The sequence below is a fragment of the Balearica regulorum genome, chromosome 1 (genome assembly GCF_011004875.1).
Source record: "Balearica regulorum gibbericeps isolate bBalReg1 chromosome 1, bBalReg1.pri, whole genome shotgun sequence".
In the NCBI taxonomy this organism is placed as follows: domain Eukaryota; kingdom Metazoa; phylum Chordata; class Aves; order Gruiformes; family Gruidae; genus Balearica; species Balearica regulorum.
The window spans coordinates 72356314-72377283 of NC_046184.1; the positions used below are offsets into that span (position 1 = coordinate 72356314).

The 20970-nt window shown below is 37.6% G+C and overlaps 2 long non-coding RNA genes across 2 annotated transcripts in view; one reads left to right on the forward strand and one right to left on the reverse strand.

The window, feature by feature from the left end:
• The first annotated feature begins 178 nt into the window (after nucleotides 1-178).
• LOC142600075 (uncharacterized) lies at nucleotides 179-19425 on the forward strand. Its single transcript, XR_012833538.1, has 4 exons — nucleotides 179-300; nucleotides 15406-15632; nucleotides 18506-18624; nucleotides 19099-19425. It is a non-coding gene; the product is annotated as an uncharacterized LOC142600075 (long non-coding RNA).
• Nucleotides 10271-20970, reverse strand: part of LOC142600076 (uncharacterized) — a 50424-nt gene continuing 39724 nt past the window's right edge. The window contains exons 2-4 of the long non-coding RNA XR_012833539.1: nucleotides 11187-11249; nucleotides 10877-10991; nucleotides 10271-10666 (exon numbers count right to left, since the gene is read on the reverse strand). This is a non-coding gene — a long non-coding RNA (uncharacterized LOC142600076). The remainder of the gene's footprint in view (nucleotides 10667-10876; nucleotides 10992-11186; nucleotides 11250-20970) is intronic.

Consider the following 20970-nt stretch of genomic DNA (forward strand, 5'->3'; position numbering starts at 1 on the left):
CCCTTCTCACAGGTCTGGTGTTCGTTCTTCCCCATTCCCACTCTCCGTGTTTACTATGTGCTGCTTTATTGCTGCTAGCTTAGGCTTGCAATGTGAATGAATCTTTGACCGACCTTCCTCATACCTTTTGCTGTGGCATATAGCTCTCTCAGGTCTGAAGGCGTTTACGGATTTTATTTGTTTACATAGCTCCAATGCGAAGATTACTCTGTGAAAGTTCTCAGAGCATCCTGAGTGAATGCAAGAGTTCAGCCCCTCCTTCAGGACCCTTTGTAATTGATATATTTTGGAAGAAAAAAGGTAGGTTTTTTTCTTGTGGGCTATCTGGGAAAGTCTTACTTTCTCACAGTAAATATTAGAGTACCTTTCATTTTTGACCAGTCAGGCGGCTTACTGACAGGACTATGGTTTCTTGTGTATGTAGTAAACTCAGTCTGAAACTCATACCCTGTCCATCACATTGTTATTACAGGCATAAATATAAATAATATATATCTGTTTCAAATAAGTTGAATAGTTATGCTCTTGCCTTGCTTTTCTGCAGCATCTGGGATCCATCAAATTATTATACAGCTGGTTAGATGTCAAATACATTTGTGTACTCAGTGCCTGTATTTTCTGTTTCTGTGAATTGTTGCTGGTTTATTGTCTCTTTGTTTCAAATAACCAAAATTTTAATACTCTATATTTAGATGGTGCGGACAGCTTAGTTTGGTAACTTATATCATCCTAACCAAATTTCTATTATTGAGAGAATTAGGTGACATTTTATAATGTGAATCTATCATTAATTTGAGTCATTATGAGAAGCAACAGTATAACTCCTCATAGGTACAAATAGATATGCAAACACGAATTGACATTATTCTGTTTATTTGTTATTGGAAATAAATTTTAGTTATGCTTAGAAGTATGGAATCACTAGTTTTAATGTTATGGTTCAACTATGACTTGGTTTGAATGTTGTTCGGTTTTGGGTTGGTTTTTTTGGGGTTTTTTTTTTTCAAATTAGAGGAGCTAATTGGAGAGAAGAATTTGTCTCAGAATCTGAACCAGATGGTTCAGGCCAATAGGGACATGTACTCCTTTACTCTGCCTGCCCTCTTTCAGATTGAAAGCAATATCAACACTAGTAGTGCCAGCTTCCATGACCTCAGTATTCAATGATGTTTTTCTTACAGTCTCACCATTTTTTCAATCCCATAATTTTGGAGTAGCTGAGGTTAACAAAATGGATTTTCACCAGGGGTAATGACTATAGAAGGTGCCTGAAGTCCAACTTGTTTTAGGACCGTAGGAAAGGCTTTCTCGCTTTCTGCTTTTTATAATGCTGTATGCACTGACAGTCTTTCCTAGAGCAATTCAGATGTTTCAGTCAAGGGATAAAAAAACTCCTCTCTCACTGACTGCAATACCAAATATTCTACTTGTCTTTGTATTCATGAAACAATTCTGGTCGTCTCACTGCTGGTGGAAGAGTTAAGGAGTCTTTCACTGATTTTGAGCTTCATGAAACAATGCCCTGCCTGCTTTATGTCACGAACTGTCAGGTTAATACCATTGTTTCAGATCACTGTGGTAATGAAGCTTATGTAGCCTCATGATGAGGGACGCACTGGCCCTCAAGAAGAGTACATGGTTTAGGAGACTCTTAGATGAGCTTGGCAGGCAGAATCTCAACTCCTAAAGGCAGTTTGCTGTGGGATCACATGGCATTTGTGCAGTGATGTGTTTGTTGACAAATCTGACATAAAGAAATTTAGGAGGAAAAAGAAACCATATTTTCTTAAAGCATTTTAGATCACTTTGTGGTCTAACCACATGCTCAGAAACTTCCTGAGCTGGAAACAGTCTCCAGATGACCTACAGGCTTTAAAACTTACCAAACCAAAAAGTTCTCTACCACAAAAGCATTCCAATGATTGTGCTCTGGTAGAATATAATTTCTCATCATATGCTTTAATACGGAAAAATATTCTGTTTCCTTCTCACCTTTTCTTCTTCTGCATAAAACATAAACTTGTTATAGTTTAACATAGCTTTTGGCTTGAGGAATAGCTTTGTATACACAGCAATAAATTGGGGTGTACAGCAAAACTTTTCGGTAAGTTTTTCTTGGCATCAATTTCAGTAGCATTTAAACTGCATAATGCACATTTCTAACATCTCTTTTGTAGAAACAACAATTTCACTGGAAAACTTTAATCCACTGGGAATCTGGGGAATAATTGACCACCATGTCCAACAGTAATTTCAATTTAACAATCCAATTTATCCATTATTTCAGTGGGGCTTTGAGCTCGAGGGTTTATCATTGAGGCTAGCATGGGTAGAGATTTTTTTCTGATCTTTGACCTGCATGCTTTCTTTTACAAGCTCCTACACTGTGAGGGCATCAACACTTCCACCTCAAAAGACCCCATTGTACAGTTCCTTGGGATTTTGGGTTTCTTTGAACATGTTGAATTGTACAGGTTATGTTTCTCCTCTATACTGTTAAGTGTGTCTGCACTGTAGTGAGATGTAAAGGCACCTCAATTAGACTCATCCGGCTTTAAATCAAATACCTTGGAACAGATAACCTAGAGCTGTGCACAGCCTACGTAACCTGCTGAAGAAACTTGAATCTATGCTTCCAGGGCTACATTGTTATTGATACTGAAGTAGCTGGTTTAAACCCCTTTTGGGAGCGTTCCCGTGAACTATTCACACCTCTCATTACAGGGTAATGTACTTTTAACAAGTTAAATGTTTATTAAAATCCAAGCTAACATTTGGAGCCTGATTCTTTCTCTAGTCCTCTCAGTCCTATCTTGGTGGTTCAAAGGGACCTTAAATGGGATGTGTGTTACGTTTGTATGGAGCTATGCAGAATCTTAGCATGACTAACTGCTCAAAGTTTAAGGCTTCTTAGCTCAATATTGTAAAAGTATTCCCTGCATGTAAGTACACTTGTGCAACCATCTGTAAGCTTACATAGGCACAAGACTTCAAGAATTGTGGTCACTGACGAACTGCAGCCCTTCCCTCCCTCTTTCCCAGTAAGCAGCTGATCTTGACCCTGCCCATCTGAGAAAATAAACATAGGACATCCTTCAGACCAGGTCCCTCCAATTACAAGTTACATTGTATGAGTGTGTTTTTCACCAACTGACCAAGATTCAGTCTGAAAGTGTGCTCATCTGACTTCCGATCGGTAACCTTAATCATTCTGAGGATGTATCTTTACATGCATCAAAGGTCTTTAGCCACCTCGGTTTTATCTGCGGCTTCACATCCGCTCCTAAAAAGAAAATTTTTTGGAAAACCTGGAAGTTAAACTCAAATAGTTCAACAGAGTGGCTTCAGCTTTTCTGTGAAGATGACTATCAATGATCTAAAATAAAAAAAATGGTGAGTTTCAAGGTCAAAAAGGAGCTAACTTTTTCAGTCTTCTTCAACCTGCCAACTTTTAAAATTTAGGTCAATGGTGGAGATAGAAACCTGCAGAATTTAGACCAACAGTAGCATATTTTTTAATCATTTGTGACTATCTTTTATTCCTTAGAAATAGTGTGCAGACTGCCAGAGTTGAATATCATTGGGTTAGAACTCAGACTGAGAGGTCTGGTTCTTGGTGTCCATTTTGATCTCAGCAGGAGCTGACCCCTGCTTCTTGTTAGTTATATGGCCCTGTCTTTACTTTCTTTAAACTTACAGATTCCTAGAACTGGGAAACTTAGCTACCCCCTTCTAAGAGATGTTGTTAAGTATCATTATCAGAGAAACACTGGCATCTTTCAGAGTAAAAGGTTAAGTACATCATTAAAAATTAAGTAAAAGTGATTTACTTAATAAAGCAAGTAAAACTGAACTCAAGTTTTGAAAAAAAATTAGTGGTAGGACAAACTGTATCTGACCCATGTAGTTCTAACACTTGTAATTCTGCAAGATGAAGTGGCACTGTAAGTAAAGGATTCTTGTAGTGCCTTTTTAGACACTTATAAGCAAAACATCATAAGATACCTCTCCAAGTATCATTTGTTTGGGGTTTTGTTTTTGGTTTTTTTTTTTTTTTTTGAGGCAACACACATGTTCAAAATATTGCCCTGACTGTGGGAAATATATTAATCAAATTTCTATAATATATTTCAAATTTCCTTGAGCTTTATATCAGTTCTGAGCAGCTCTACTGCTATGCCCGCTAGAAGTTGGACTACAATAAGGTCTCAGGAAAGAGCATGCCTTCAGTACATGCTTACGCCTGCAGTATGAGGTCCTGCTTTCTGCTCCCAGCCTCCCTGATTTTCAGATCTATTGCGCATAACACCTCTGTGGTTCTGCTGACGTCTTTGCCTGAACTTTGTGAAGTGTTTTTTATATACTTTGTTATAGCTGAACACAATAGAGGTTTGTGTTGGTTTAGAATTAAGTGTACAATTAACTGTTCTCTCCAACAAGATAAACGGCACTGATTAACTATTTCATTCTGTATAAAGATAAATCACCATAACCAATTCCTGATTCTTTGTGCTGTGTAATACATCAGCCTGAATACTCAGTTACACAAAACAGAACAAACATGTCCACTTTCTTACTTTCCTGCTTTCCTTTTTTTTTTTTTTTTTAGTGAAAAATGTGGTAAGTAAATTAGAGACCACATTTTAAAACTTGATCTTTTTAGTGTATTATTTCACTAGGCAGATTCTATGCTATTTGGGAATAAATGAGACAAGTGTATTGACAACAACCCAGTTTGCTGGACTGGTCTTAGTAAAAATTTCTGTGCTAATTATTCTGACTCAGTGCTACAAGTTCACTTTTTCTACACAGAAATCTATAGTGTGTTATGGTCTGTTGCTTTCATCTCATCTTAGAAAATCTTCTAGGAAGATGGAAGGTGTATATCTTTCTGCATAGTTACTGTTCAGAATGGCAGTATTGCTTCAAAATCCCTCACGTGATCCAACACTTTGGGATTGCTGACATTACCTAATGAATTACCTAATGCAAACAAATAAGATCTTTGAAAAACTACTAGTTCAATTCCAGACATTTTATACTGGGAAACTACTGTGCCCTTGTGTCATTTTTTTCTGTCTTTGACAAAGCAGTGGTTCAAGTTTAGTGCTTATTTCCTTTGTGAACTGATGAGCAGTACATTTGGGTTTATATTACCTTGTGTAAATCAAATCAACATAAAACTAATGTGAAACCCCTGAACACAGTTCCCTTCTCTCCTTGTGACACATTTCCTGCACCCTGAATTTTTATACTGTGTGAAAAGTGAAGCAGATATGCAACAAACGGTGGCTTTCAGTATCACTTGAAGCAGAGGCTACAGAGTGACTGACAAAGAGCTTGCACTCGTGATCTAAAACTCTCAATAACTTGCCACGCACTGCTTCTTCTCATATGCCCGTCTGTTTGTCATACCATTCACATTCATATCAAGGAATTTCCATTGAAAAAAAAAAAATCATTTATGTCCTCTCCAATTTTTCTGCAATGTGATTGAATGCGATTTTTCTCTAATACATATGTGTTTCTTAAAAAAAATACGTATATCTCTCTTTATGTTGCTATTGATTTCAAAAGAGATAAGGCCTTTTATTGAATCCACCACAGACTTGGGACTTCTGATATATAACACACACCCTTGAGTTCACAAAGGGTCAAATACACTCCTGCGCAGAGGGTTAGCACAAATCTTATCGCTGTGTAAGTAAGTGCCTCATAAATCTTGAAAACAGGAATTTTTCTTTTTGTGGGGATAAATTTTTGCCTAACTCAGAGTATACCTTGTAGTGAATGTGGATGTTTGGAAAGGTCTTTCAACTTTCATTATAGTTAAGAATTTGAGAACAATGCAGATATCAATATTGCAATACAGTCTCTATTAATCAATGATCACAAGGTGGATTTATTCATGAAGTTCAAAAGATATAGGTATGTTTTACTAGACCAGACACTAGGTGTTCCTGAGTGCCTAGTGCAGATTTGCCATTGTTTTGTGCATAATTGTGGTGAAGCACTTTTGTAGATATGAAAAATGTACTATAGTATGCAGAAGACTATTTTCTTTGTGCCTAGCGTTGCAGCAGATATTAGTTAATGTGTCTACAGCTTTATAAGGTACAAGTAATACATAAAAGCAGCTCCTGTGGAGTTCTTTCCTGAAGGCACAGAAAGCCATGTCTACTTTGGATGAATTTTATTTTCTCCATGTCAGCGTTTTTAATCTTAAAAGGCTGGAATTCAAGCTGTGTTTATGGATTGTGACTGGTCACAATCTGGAAGACTTGTATATCCCTGACTATGCAAACCTAATTGTGATTCTGTGTTTCTAGAGAAACTACTTGTGGAAGCAAGATTTAAAATTTGTTTTCTATTAGTATTTAAGCTTGAGATTAAATTTTTCAATAATGAAATTCAGATGAGTGATTTTACTTAGAAGCCAAATATGGGAGGATCACCAAGCTGGCTGGAAAAAAAACCCTATAAAACTATCAGGCAAGTATTTACAGGAAATAATTAGACATTACTTACGTAGGTCTAACATAATTTAGAAGCAAAAGGTATTGTCGTGGATTTTATTACTCTTTCCTATCATCTGAGGGTTTTTGGTTTGTTTGTTTGTTTTCAGGCTGCATTGATTTACATTCAAGCTAATCTGGGATCATAGAGCCACAGAATCGCTAAGGTTGGAAAGGACCTCTTCAGATCATCTCACCCAAAACCCCTACTCACGTAGGGTTACCTACAGCAGGTTTCCCAGGACCATACTCAGTCAGGTTTTCAATATGTCCAAGGACAGAGACCCCACAGCCACTCTGGACGATGTATTCTAGTATTTGATCACTCTCACAGTAAAAAAGAGTTTTCTTGTATTAAGATGGAATTTCATGCGTTTGAGTTTGTGCCTGTTGCCTCTCATCCTGTAACTGCGCACTATTGAGAAGCAGTTTGGCTTAATTTTCTTCATTCCATGTACTGGTGCTTGAGGTTATTCCTCCCCAGGAGCAGGACTTGGCACTTCCCTGTATTAAACTTAATGAGATTCCTGTTGGCCTGTTTCTCCAGCCTGTCCAGGTCCCTCTGAACAGCAACACAACCATGTCGTGTATCACTCACTCTTCTACTTTTCATATCATCTGAAAACTCACTGTGGGTGTACTCTATCCCATTGCCCAGGTTATTAAAGAAGAGGTAAAATGGTAAGGACGCAGTATTGACCCCTGAGATACACCAATAGTGACTGGACTTTCTGTGTCTGATTACACTCTTCTGGGCATAGCTGTTCAGACAGTTTTTAATCCACCCACTGCCACTTATGTAACCTGTTACTTCATCAGCTTGTCTATGGATATGTTATGGGGGAGAGTGTCAAAACCCTTACTGAAGTTGAAGTAAACGCCATCCATTGCTCTCCTGTCATCCACCAAGCTAGTCAACTCATTGTACTGGTCTACCAGGTTAGTCATGCTTGATTTCCCCTTTGTAAATCCATCTGACTGCTCCTGATAACATTTATGTCCTTCATGTGTCTGAAAATGGTTTCCAGGATTATTTGCTCCATCACCTTCACAGGGATGGAGATGAGGCTGACCAGCTTGTAGTTCCTCGGATCCTCCTTCTTGCCTTTGTTGAATATAAAGATGACATTTGATTTTTTTCCATTCCTCAGGAACTTCTTCCAATCACCGTAACCTTTGAAAGATAATTGAGCAACAACACCAGCCACGTCCCTCAGCTCTCATGGCCACATCCCATTAGGTCCCACAGACTTGTGTATGCCGAGTTTGTGCTTCGCCCTCCTCAACTGAGGGCCAGTCTTTCTTGCTCCAGAAATAAGTCCCTTAAAATCAAGATAGAGCAGCATACAGCCATTAGTATCAAGCCCTTTGATTTAATATAATGGGGCATTCTGACTTTTTTTTTTTTTTTCTCCATCTGAGCAATCCTAGAAGGTGCTGAGCATCCCACATTCCTCTGGGAGTTTCTTAGCATCTCGATTCCCAATACCATTTTGTAGGTTCAGCCTCTCCAGAATTGCTCATGAATCTCATGTATAAACTTGAGAAATTAATCTTGTGATATGACATACATTTTGTTTGTTATTTTAGGCCACTTTATACTTGATCTGATCTTCTAGGTCAGTGTTCTTGTCTTTATTTTAGCATAAACAAATCCATATCCTTCTTTGACCAGGACATCACATCTTGAAAGTATGTGTGACAGAGCTGCAGTTTACATTACATCTGTTTCAACAGTTGGTTCTGATAGCCAATAGAAAAGGAGTTGGAAAGTGTTGTTCCTTGCCTGGATTTATGACTGTGCCTTCATCATTTCTATAATTCTTTATCTCAGCAACGTCCTGGAAAAGTTTTTATCTGACTAGGGTAGGTGATAGTGGTCACACCAATGTGAAAAAAAGGTAATGTTAATGTACAGTTAGCAGGGTTTGCAAGCTGTTGCTTTCCCTCCACACCCTGTTTGTGCTCTTTACCAAGAACCTTCACACTGAAGGATATTCTTATGCTATTCTAAAATTTCCATGCTAGACCTTTAACCGAAAGAATTAGTGACAGGTATCCAGGCAATTTGCATATGCCTCAATATATTTATGATGCAGGGGTTTTTTGTGATCTCTCTTCTCTCACTTTTCAGTTGGTCCATTATGACTTTCTGGAGTTTTCCCATTGCATGGTCCCCATGGACCAAAAAGTAGGCTAAAATCTTGGTCAGTAAACAGAATTTGGGGTGGGAAATGCAAAATTTTAGAAATTCCCAAAATTATAAAAACTCTGAAAATATTCACAATTTATTGTGATTCATTGTTTAAACATAGTATTTTATGTAATACAATATTATTTAAAATAGTGGTGGTGCAAAGGAATCAAAATTACAAAGTTCAAACTATGTGCTTTCTTTAGAAAAGCTAAAAAGGGATACCAAACCATAAATAATGGTAATGCTTAATTTGAACTTTTTTTTTTTTTTCCATTGAAAATATAATTGGCACATAATTTTGATTTTAGTAATTTCTCTCTGGGAAACCGATCCTTTTTTATTATCATTATTGTTTTATCAGTAGCAGCATTTACGCACATTTTTACATGATCTTTTTTGTGTTCTGATTGGGGAGCAAGAAAAGACAGGAAAAATTCTCAGTATTTAAAGGGAGTTCATCCGAACTCTGTAGTCTGTTCTTCCCCAGTTCTCTCAGCCATTTAAAAGAAATTCTAGATACATTAACGGAAGGTCATTTCTATGGGAGACTCTGCTGGGAAGAGCTGGCAATCTAACCAGAAAAGAGAAAGGGGGGGAGAAAGGCTAATGGCACCATTTTACTAATGGAGTTATGATAAACACACTGAAGTCACCGATCAAACCTGTGACAGAGCGAGAAACTGCACCCTGCGACCCACTCCCTGGCTTTAGCAAAATAATACCATCTTTTAATAAGGAGCTTTGCCATAGGTGGCAGTGGGTGAGAGGCAGTAAAAACTGACCATCTTGCTGTTTATTTTTTTGTGATGACTTATAGCTTACACCTGGAGCATTATACCATTATACGGAATAAAGCTGTTGTCTCAGCCATAATCTCTTTACCATTTAGGATAATTTTATTTCATTATTAAGGCACCCTATATGATGTAGTACTTTTTTTTTTTTTTTTTTTTTTTTCCCCCACAAATATTCCTGGTCCTGATCTGACAAAAGTAATTAATGAAACGCTGGCCCCTGCTTCACATGGTAAATAGGTTTATTTCTCTACATCAGAAAGCTACCATTGTAGTGAAGCAATGAGAACTTCCATCTATTATTTGTAAACTGCAGGAGGCTAAATAATCTATTGCATTATAAACAGCACGCACACACACAGATATTCACATACGCTGTGAAAGAATTCGTGCTTTGTCTGGAGTAAAATGAAGTCCCAGAGGTAATTTCTGTACTGTGTGGGAAATAATGTCTCCTGCAGGAAATTTATAGCCATGATTGTTTAAAAGAAATGAAAAATATAGTGTTAAATGTTTTTAACAAAAGCATTCAATTGTTTCATATTTTTCAGCTGAGTCCTACCACTGCCAATTTATAGAAGTTATAAATCCTGGGTAAAGTTTTAGGTCACTTCACAGGAACTAGTTTGACTAACTCCAATATATTGTTTTGGTCACATTATAAAATGATTTATGGAATATACATTTAATTTAAATTCATTGCTGGCCTACACTGAAAATAATAAACTTCAGATAAAGCCATTTGGGAATAACATTAGAAGATATTAGAAATAATTGTTTATTTCAGTTTATGAATGACAATAAGAATTGTCCAAGAAATAGCAGATTATTTGAATTGAGAAGACCCTTTTCCACCCTTATTTAGATGTAACTGAACGCTATAGGTATGATGACAAAACAGGCAAATCCTGTCACTACAAACCCTGAGGCATCCATTCAGTTCTGGTCCTGGGCTGACACTGCCAGCCTCCTCGTACGACGCCGCTGTGGTCGGGCGGGAGGCTTGAAGGTTATCAGATGTGATAATGGTTATATGGTCCCTTGCATGCTGTTTCCTGTAGAATCTGCTATTGGCCTAACCTAATGAGTTTTCTCATATGTTATGATGAATTTACAATACAGTTAAGCTTCATCTTCATCTGTATAGAAAAGGGGAAACTCTGAAATGAAATACAAGTTTATACTCATTCTCTTTAATCAGAACTGAGCATGATTTTTTTTTTTTCCTGAAAAGAACCAAGTGTGTTTTCCCAACCTTACTACTCTCTGAAAAAAATTAGAAATAATCCATTTGAACACGTCTTTTCCTCTGCTTATCCCAGAGTGCTTAGCACATTTTCAGGGAGGTGGATCAAAACCCACTCTCTTACCTTTACTGTCCTTTCCTTTTCCAGCTGCCCTTCCCTTCTGAGATCTCTGACATGTTTCTTCGGAGTTTTGGGTGACTATCAGCAGGTGTACAATTCCCCTTTTGCTTTAGATTCTCTGTCAGTAAAAGGAGAATGAAAACAGCTTGCTTGTTCCACAACAGCTGTGAGCCAAAGCTCATGCTTATAAAGCACATTAAGCTCAGTACATGCTAATGTCAGGTAAGGGTAGGTTAGTGATTGTTATTTCTTTGGTTTAATTGATAATAGGGATAATTCAAAGTGAAAATAAAATTTAACCCTTTAGACTTACGTAGATTTGAGAGGCTGTATTGTTTTTGTCCACTGACTTTTTCTGCTGAGGTGAATTTTATCCCTGGGGAAAAAAAAAATCCAGCAGTAACCCTAAAGAGAAATCCTGTAATATGCAGAAGAAAAAACCCAACAGTCCTACATGCCCTTTAGATCCTCTGTCCCTTTATCCTCAAGTCTGAATCCACTTTTCCTTTACATGAGACTGCCATTAAAGTATGAAAAGCTCAAGACACTTATGATCTTGCAGTCACCATTTAAGGGATGCTGGGAGTCGGAGAGCAGCACTAAATTGCTTGTCTAGTGATGAGCCAAAGCTATCATTCATTGCATGGGTTTTGGACCAGGCGAGGGGCTTATGTTAACTCTATACTTGCAGAGATTCCTCGCAGTATCTTTTCTACTGCATTTAAATCCCCTGCTGTTATCAAAGTAGCTCGCTGTGGCCCAGAAGAGGTTTTTTTTTGTTGGGCTTTGAGGAGAGCTGGGAAGTGTAGATGGATGATGCAGACACAAACAGGTATTTCCCTGCAAAATATCTATCCAACAGCTATTCAACCTCTCTTGTTTAGTTAAACTAATAATTTAAAGATAACCATCAGGCATTTTTCAGCAAACCCCTCACTGGAACAATTGCATGTTTCATAGTTTCCAAAAGCTTCCACAAAAGTCAGCAGATTTATGATTTAAAGAAAAACACCCTATCACATTCAACAGCTTGCAAAAATAAACTTCCTCCCAAATTTGACGTTCTCTGATCATGGTGTAAGCTTGTTTAAAGGGCAATTACTGCAAAAGACCTTTGTAACTGTTAAGTTGAAAACTGCTTGTTGTCTCAGTGAATTGTTCACACTGAGTATCTACTTTAGTGCTCACAGCACTAAATGCAGCTCATTGCGAATAGGTTGTGTAAAAGCTGACCTTTAGCAAAGAGGAAATAATCTTCAGCCCTTGAAGACTTAGAAACTTCCCGTATAAATTAATCATCACTTCTCTGCTAGCTCACCAGGCCTTTTGGGGTTGGACTGTGCTTTTGGGACCTAGTCCTAACCTCGCAGGGTCACAGTTCTTCCCACGCACCACTCTTGTTCTTGAGAAAAGTAACTGCGGGCAGTTCTGGAAAAGGGGCAGATTATTTTCTCTCCAGGTACCCAATCCAGTCTCTCAGGTGGAAGTATCGCCACGATACTCTAATTTTTTAACATGATGACTAAAACTGATGTGAGGAAAATTCAGCACTAGGCCCAACCCGGTATGTGGTTAAAGCTAGTGTGTAAAGTTAATAGGGTCTTCACTGTCTTCTGGCTCTTCCTTATAAAAAAGAGATGTGCTCTCTTCTTTGCATAAATAATTTTCCTTTGCCTAATGCATGTATTTTTCAGTTATGGTCCCAGTGTTTCCCTGCCCCTTAGGGAGCTAAGTCTACTTCAATCAAAAGATGGCAGCAATGTTTGAACTTGCTTATATGGACTTGGCTAAAAATAAAAGTGTGAACAAAAACGCTTTCAGTTGCTCAGCAAATCATAGCCCATAGAATGCTGCATACTACTTGGGAATATAACCACAGTAAAATCAGGAAGCTAGGAGGTCTCTCAGGAAACATAACTGGTCTCTATTTCACTTATTCTCTAAGGTTCCTTTAAACATTTAATTATGTAATAAATGTGGTCAGGAATTATCTGGTGAAATGGTTTATATGTGTGTTGGAAAGTGGTACTTCATCAGAACCACAGCTTTTTTTTTTTTTTTTTTTTTCCTGAAATATTCCAGCTTCAATAAAACTTTCAACAGCGTGGATTCTTTGAGTCCAAGGCAGAATTTGGTATAAGTGGAACTGGGGCTGGTAGCTGGGAATGCCTGCCCTAGAAAAGTTGCTAGCCCAGAGGCTACAGTGTTTGCATAAAATGTGATAACTTGTACTCGTATTCCTGGCCTGATTAAGCATCAGTGTCCTAACTACCAGCATCTTATCTAGTCTGTTACAGGCATTCATTTCTCTCTTGCATTCACTGACGTAAACAGAAACAAATGAATGTACATGGCCCATAAGTATAATTTAACTGGAAATCAAAAGACAATGTGTAACAATGCAACGGAACAGCTTTCCAATAAGAATAGCAAAAATACTAATCTGATAAGGCACAAATCCTAATTTAATTAACATAGGACTTCATAAACTTCTGTTGGTGAAAGGGATTATGTATGCATTTTCCTATAATTGCAGAGAGGGAATGAGATACGCTAGCAGGCCCATGCCAATCTCGTATTTTTAAAAAGCCTCCTAAATACTTGTCTTCATCTTGCTGCCATATAGGGACAGTTTTTGAGCTTAAGGTGAGATTGAACAATAACACTGCTCCCTTCATAAATCTATTGTATAAAGAGTTGTAAACTCAGGCTTTATACAAGCATTGAATTAGTTGCCCAAGTGGCAGCTAAGTCATAACATCTAACTTTTGTGCATTTGTGCTGTTGCAGTTGTACTTGTACTTGCATTTCTCCAAGTACTAAAGCCCAGGTACAGGGAAGATGTGACAAAGAGCTGATGTGAAAGACAGAAATTATCAACCTAAGAATCCTAAAATGCCTAGAATGTTCTTCGTTAGCATAAAAATTCTACACCTTCTCTTTTCCATCTGTTAATTCTGGTCTGAAAAACGTGTAAAATTTTAAGAAGGAATGAGTCATTTTCAGCGGGAAAAATCTGTTAAAACCTTGAAAGGCACGATTACAAGTGTAGTAAGGCAGATTATATTCTCCTTCTGTTCCTTTGAAATGACAGACAGAATTAAGAACTTGTTATTTATGTATTGTGTAATTTTACAACTTAATGAAAACAACTCAGTGTTGTTAAAAACATAAAAATTATCTTTGAAAAAGTTATGGCACACTGGGTTCCAGTGAACGTCATTGTCATCACCTGGCCAAAAGTGACTCTAAAATTAAATTTCAAGTCTATCAGTTTTAGGCTTCTAAGAGAGCATCAATTCATTTGAATCTTAAGAGAGCAATAGAAAATGGCATACACTTTGGTCTGTATTCTCAAAAAAAAAAATCTCCTGAGAAAAGAAGAGTGTGAGAACTAGATAGCCTACTCTGATAATGATTTATTATATGGACTACTTGTTTTCAAATTTACACAGGAAGACGCGAATATTTACGATTAATTAATCTAAAATATTTGCATGCACATTTTATTTGCTAAGTGGTTTGTCATTCACATTCTATAAAGCTAAATAGTTTTAGCACCTAAAATGCTAACAGAAAGAAATGTTATCTGACAAGATGTACTAACAAACGTTTATAGAAATGTACTAGATAAGGTGAATTGAGGTCTTTAACAAAATAAAGTAACTATTAATGAACTCTCATTTTTCCTTTCACTTTTGAACACATGATGATATACTGACAGGATACAAAAGAGCCCATTTCTTCTTACACGATTTATGAGAGGTCAGTTCCAGTAATATGTACTAGTTGTATCATTTTTAACTGACAGAATAAAAACGTAAGATTTTACCAAGTCTTAATTTAACTTAGTTATGTCCATAAAATATCTGGTGCCATGAACATGGCCATGTTATTCATTCCTCCCTCTTTCACAGTGCTCTCAACCAGCCCAAATCCTGTGCTAAAGCCCTGACTCAATTGCTGCTAAGCCTTGGAAGTTTGATTTTGATGGTAATTTTTCTAAGTTTTCTAATTTCTCTTCTGCAGTTCCAGAATACTGAGGCTATGAACTGGCTTCACCGTTCTTAACTTTGGCCATCTGAACATTAGGCCTCAGTCTGAGCTGGTTGTCCATGTCCAAAGTCTTCCAACTTTGTCAAGAGACCAGAGAGAAAAAAAACCCCAAGTACCAGAGGGCAAATTTCCCTTATTATTTGAGAGATGTATTTTAGGGATGGGCTCAATTTCTCCATCTCTCTCTATTAGTCACAAAAGGAGCCTAGATTAGTTGTAGGGCTTCATGTGGCAGAGGTGTGCTCCTCCCAAAGCTGTGCTACTGCTAGCTGAAACCCAAGAGAGACCTTCTAGTAGTGCAGAGCTAGCACAGCAACTGCAGCCTTTATGTTTACCTGAAAAGTCCAGTTAATGTGTGATGGAAAATGTGTGATGAGATTAAGTCACTCTGAATATTGCTCTTTTCTCACCATTGCCATTTTTTCCAACCACAGCCTCGGTTCTGGTTGTTGAGGCTGTCTTCTTGTGTCTTTTAGGAGAAACATAACCACCCTGTGCAGAATTGCAGCTCTTTCTGAGAGCTGTTTCTCTACTATTCCTAACATCGAAATAGACAGAATGAAAATCAGCAGAGTCTGACCATCATGGCTGTTGCTTTACGTGTCCTGTTACACAACCAATTTGAATTCCTTCTGCTTATTAGCTCTCTGTGAAGTCCAAGATTTAAACTGGCAATTCTCAGAATGCTCAAGGATAGATAAAGGTATGGATTCACTAAAAATCTTGTTTCCTTAGGACTCTTTAACCATCCAGTTACTTCTTGGTTTTAATTGAATTAATACCTATTTCAATAGCACTTGAAACAGATAGTTAATTTTGGATTTTTTTGTACTTTTGAAGGGGGGGTGAGGTAGGGGAAGAGGGAGGCATCCCTAAATAAAAAAGGTGGTTTACACTGTGGTTGACCAGTCACACAACCAACAGTGGTCACACTCAGAACTGAGAAGGAAAAAGGCACTACAAACATGCATTAGTATGTGGTAACATTAATCCTACTGCAGAACTTACTGGATAAGGGCAAGGCAGAAAGGTTTCCCCAGTTTGTTTTGGGCAGCTGTTTATTTTACTTTACTTTTTGTTAAACGTTGCAGAAGCCTTCATGCTGAGATGAGGAAAGGGGTGTGTTTGAGAAAAAGGGCCATCAAGAGAGGATCATCGAGCCACCACATCTGGGACTTGGAGACCTGTGCTCAATTTTCACCTCTGACAAGCTTTCTTGATTCAGTGTCAGCAATTTGCTTTTTATTGGATTGCTTCTGCACATAGAAAATGGGTCTACTCCCTGAACAGACATGTTGAAAGACTACATTAATCTTTGTGGGGTGCTCAGACATGGCACACTGAGCACCTGTATAAATGGCTGACAGCGAAGGCCAGGCAACTTATTAATTGCTTTCTTTCAGCTCAGGTTTTTGGGTTGCTTTGTGACCTGTTGTGTGGGAGGACACCAAGATACATGTTTTAACCATGAAGTATGTGACTGTAAAATATATCATCATTTATGACAGAGCCATGATATAACTGAATGACAAGTAGAAGCTTCGCTTTTCTGCTCTATTACTTTTCTTTACACAGCAGAATGAGTGTTGGTTACATGAAGACTTGAACAATACTGCAGAGGCAAAATAGGAAGGAAATTGGAGAATTCTGTCAAAAGTACTTTTCTGGGATGTGATCCCTCTCCCAAATAAAATTCATAGTGCAATGTTGTAACACATGAATTTCCTCATAAAGTAGCTGAGCCAGCTTTTGATTGCCTGCTTACTAAGATTTGCATTGAACTAGAACTGATCCTAGTATCATTTTCCTTTCAAGGAACTCTATTGTGCACATTTTCTTGACTGAGTGCCTGCTGTATTTTTGTATTTTTGTCATATGCTAGCATCTGATTTGTTTAATTAAATACCTTGTAGGAGTTACTGTTCCCCAGGAAAAAAAAAAAAAAAAAAAAAAAAAAATCCCTGAACTTCAGAGTAATACATAAATCATGCTTCTGACACAGTCATTGCATTTTTAAAAAGTAAGTGGTAACAAAACTAAAGAAACCAAAAATAGGTGGATTGCCAATTCTGGAGGTGAATTATCACAGAACTATTGATACAATATAGAAAAACAGAAAACCCATTTTGGTGCTAAATATTAAAAGCAGCAAAATAGTTACTGTTACTCTAAAATGTTGACAATGTGAATCCAGAGGTAAGTGATATACATGTTTCAACTGTTTGGGGTTCTGCCATTTCATTCTCCCACCTATAACCTGGAGATTTATGGCAGAGTAATTTTTTTAATCATAACAATCATATTTTCATTTGGAAGCTGGACCGACTGTCAATAACCATCAAAAGAACTACCTGATCTTCAGAGGACACCTGTTAAAAGAGACTGTCCACGTGTCACAGAATTGCTAGAGTAAAACATTTTTGTCGTGTTGCTTGATGGCAGTTATCACTTGGGAACCTTGCAAGTCCTCCCAGACATTGGGTAGCTGAAGACTTAAAACCTCTTTGAGGGTTTTTATGCATGCGTCTATTATTGGCATGCATTTCAGTAAGGTCTTCATCTTTTATATTAATTAGAAGTGGGGTTTAGATCTTGGTCTACAACTCCTCCAAAGACAGAGTCTTTACAAAGTTGACTGAAGTTGGCTGGTGTTGGTGAGTATGCCTCACATGCTATGGAAGCAGTCCAAAGCTCATTAAAGTCAACTGCAATCTTTCCACTGACTTCTGTGTGTTTTGCCTCACATCCTTGGGGAAAAATACTGCCGCTGTGAGTCACATGAGTATATTTTGCCCCACAATTAATTAAAATGCATTGAATTCCTGAGACTACTCAGGAGATCAAAATGGTAATCAATATGGGAGTGAGGAGTCTGCAACGAATGTTGTCGTTACCACTACATAGTCCACATTTCACATTTATCCTTTGGCTCTTGTGTTATTTTATGATCAGGAAGTAACAGTTTTATTTTGGGAGTATCCTGCCTACTCGTGTTTGTGCAGTGTGCATTTTTATAATATTTATGCACCAATGGAATTTGCGATATTTAGTTGAAGATGAAAAGTTACATCTCTTTAAATTTTAAGCAGGTTTAGTGCAGAAATCCTATGATATTGCAAAAATGTATAAAATTTAAGGCACTAGAATTACAAACATAGCATTGAATTAAGTGGCCTGAGCTTCAAAATTATTCAATCCTTTGGATACTAGGATAATCATTTAAATGTTTGTATTTGAATGCACCTATTAAAAAAGGGCTTTTGTTCAAGAAGCTTAATCATCTTGGCAAGAAATAGTTTTGGACTTGACAGGCCATGGATTTTACGTTCCATTTATGTACAGGATTTCTAGGTGCCCAGACCCTACTCTTACAGAAATTAAAGTTGCTTCTCTTTGCTGCTAGCAATACAAATACTCATGTACATCTAAATGCCCTTTTCAAAATTTTTATTGTCTAATTGTGATGTTTAAAAATAAACAGCTTAATGCAACACCAGCTGTGAAAAAAAATCAGTGGGGAATGCCACCCACGCTCCTAACACTATCTCAAGCGAAGTGCGCCTTATGTTTTCACAGACCACTTCCGAATGGCTTCTTAGACAGACCTGGTATCCTGCTTCTCAGGTGCTCCAAGTCCTTGTCATCAAGCTTACTCCTGTGGCCTTCCTACCCCGTACGCATACTCTGCCGTCAAGGTGACTCCAGCATGCGACAGTGTTCCCAGGTTTGCTTGGGTCTAGGTGCTTCACACAAGACTGGTATGATTTGCACTCCAGTGTGGGAGGTGTGTGTCTCTGGGAGTACTTGAACAACTCCGCACTCTACTCACACTCGTGTTTGCTAGCATCCATGCTGTATTCATACTTTCCGGCCGCTGCGTAGACCTGCCTGTCAGAGCGTGCCATCCAGTGAGTGTGAGCACAGCATCCAGCATCCAATAATAATATTCTATGATTTTCAACAGTCGTTCCATTTCTGGTTGTAAACAATTTGCCGCAAAACCCAAAAGTACCTACTGTCCTCAGAACTTTTTTTCCGCAAACTCATGCTTCTTTAACCTTCCTAGGATTTTTCTCAGTTTGTTTTTCAGGAGTTTATTTGATTTATGGTTTTATTAATTTTCCAAGAACTTTTGCTAGTAGCATGATTTGCCTGTGTTTTTCCAACAGGAAATGAGATCAAGAATGGTGCATGATGCCAATTTTCAAAATTTTATTAACAGCAGAGAAATGTTTCTTGGAGAAAAGTTGAGTTTTACCACCTGTGTTGTCAGTCCTGCAGATAGTTTTCTGTGAGGACCTGGGCAAATTTCTTCACAGCACTCCGCCTCAGCTTTCTTCTGCATAAAATGGGGATAACAATGCTTTATCCGGCCTAGAAAAATGTTCAAAGTGCAAACAGAAAGCCTGGTGATAGGAATGAAAGCTGTTCTATCATCTGAGCTAAATCTTGGAGCCTTGTTGAGGTTTTTACAAAGTAGGTTTTGATGTCCTGTTCATGATTCTCAAAAGTTATAAATAAATAAATAAATAAATAAATAAATAAATAAATAAATAAACAAACAAACATTAAAAGAATAAAGCCAAACTGAATTTGACAGAATCCTTCACTCACTTTTCACTTGGATAACGTAAATTTAGAATTTGCTTACGTGCATGCTGAGCAAAAACTATTAGGCCATTATTGCTGGCATCCCTAGAGGGGTGAACCATTTTTTATTGTAGTCTGTGAGAGTGTCCTCTCCGTCATCCACTGTATCGGATGAGTTGGATTGAGTTGTACAAAAGAGAAGAAAAAAGGCAACCAATACCCAAACTTAAATACCACCTTACTGAATGGAAATTTGTTTCCAAATGTTTTCAGTGTTTTCAGGGTTACCCTTGTTACAGAACAGCAGTGGCTTCTTCCAGCTGGATAGTACAAAATGTCTCCTTGTACCAAAATAATGCTAGTAAAAATCATATTTCTTTACTAAAATACGTTAGTTCTACTGTGGCTTTTTTTTTTTTTTTTTTTTTACTCCTAGCTTACAGTTACCCTTTTTAGCATTAATACCAGTTTCCTGATACAGGTAAAAGAACGGAGCTATGTCCTGTCTCCTGAATTTTGTGCCTTGAGTCATTCAAAATTCCAGGGAAAATGTAGGAGTGGTTATAATCCAATACAGCTATGGCATTGTTTGAAGCTTTGAGTGCTGTAAGAGATGGACTAGGGCCTCACAGTGATAGGACAGGTTTGTTAGCAAACTCCTCAACAGCAGTATACTGGCTTGCTTAAGATAAACTAAAGCAGATATTAATTGGAACGATCTGTATCCTTGACAAAATAAAAGAAAGAAAAGTATATTAAGGAGAGACAGAACCAAATGAGAAGATTGGGTCTAAAACATATATAATAAAATGCTGACAAGCCTGAGCAAATGCACTGGAACCTGAAATATAATCCAAACCAGCTTTAACTGAGGTTCTGAAATTGAAGACTATAAAGCATATCATGTAGTCTGACAAACAATCTGATAGCTGTTTGAGGGTTTGGCACTAAGCCATCCAAGTATTGAGTTCAGAGCAGATGGTGAGGGTGTTACAACTCTTAATCTGCTAGAAGTAATATTTAAGAAAATTGCAATAGACTAAATAATCTTAAAAACAATGTTAAAGTGATACTTTTTCTTCCTGACACCATCAGCAACAAGAAAAATATGAATGTAAGTGCTGTTTTTTTCTTCCACCACTGATCAGAGAGCTTTTCTTGTCTCTACTGGATTGGCTCACAAAATGTCTTTTTAGAACTGGTTATTTTGATTGCATTTTCTGCATATGAAACTTTCTTCTGTAAAATGTGTGTGTATTTGCATTCCTAGTTTATTATACTCCTGTTGCTGTTCTTAATGGGCCTGTAATTTTTAAAGGGTGAAGAGGGAACTTGTTTTCAGCATGATATTCTTTGTGTCATTTGATACAGAATTAGGGAAGAGTGATTTGGGTGCGAAAGTTGTGCCTGACAGGCCTGAGATAACATGCTGCTATTATATCCACAGGGAG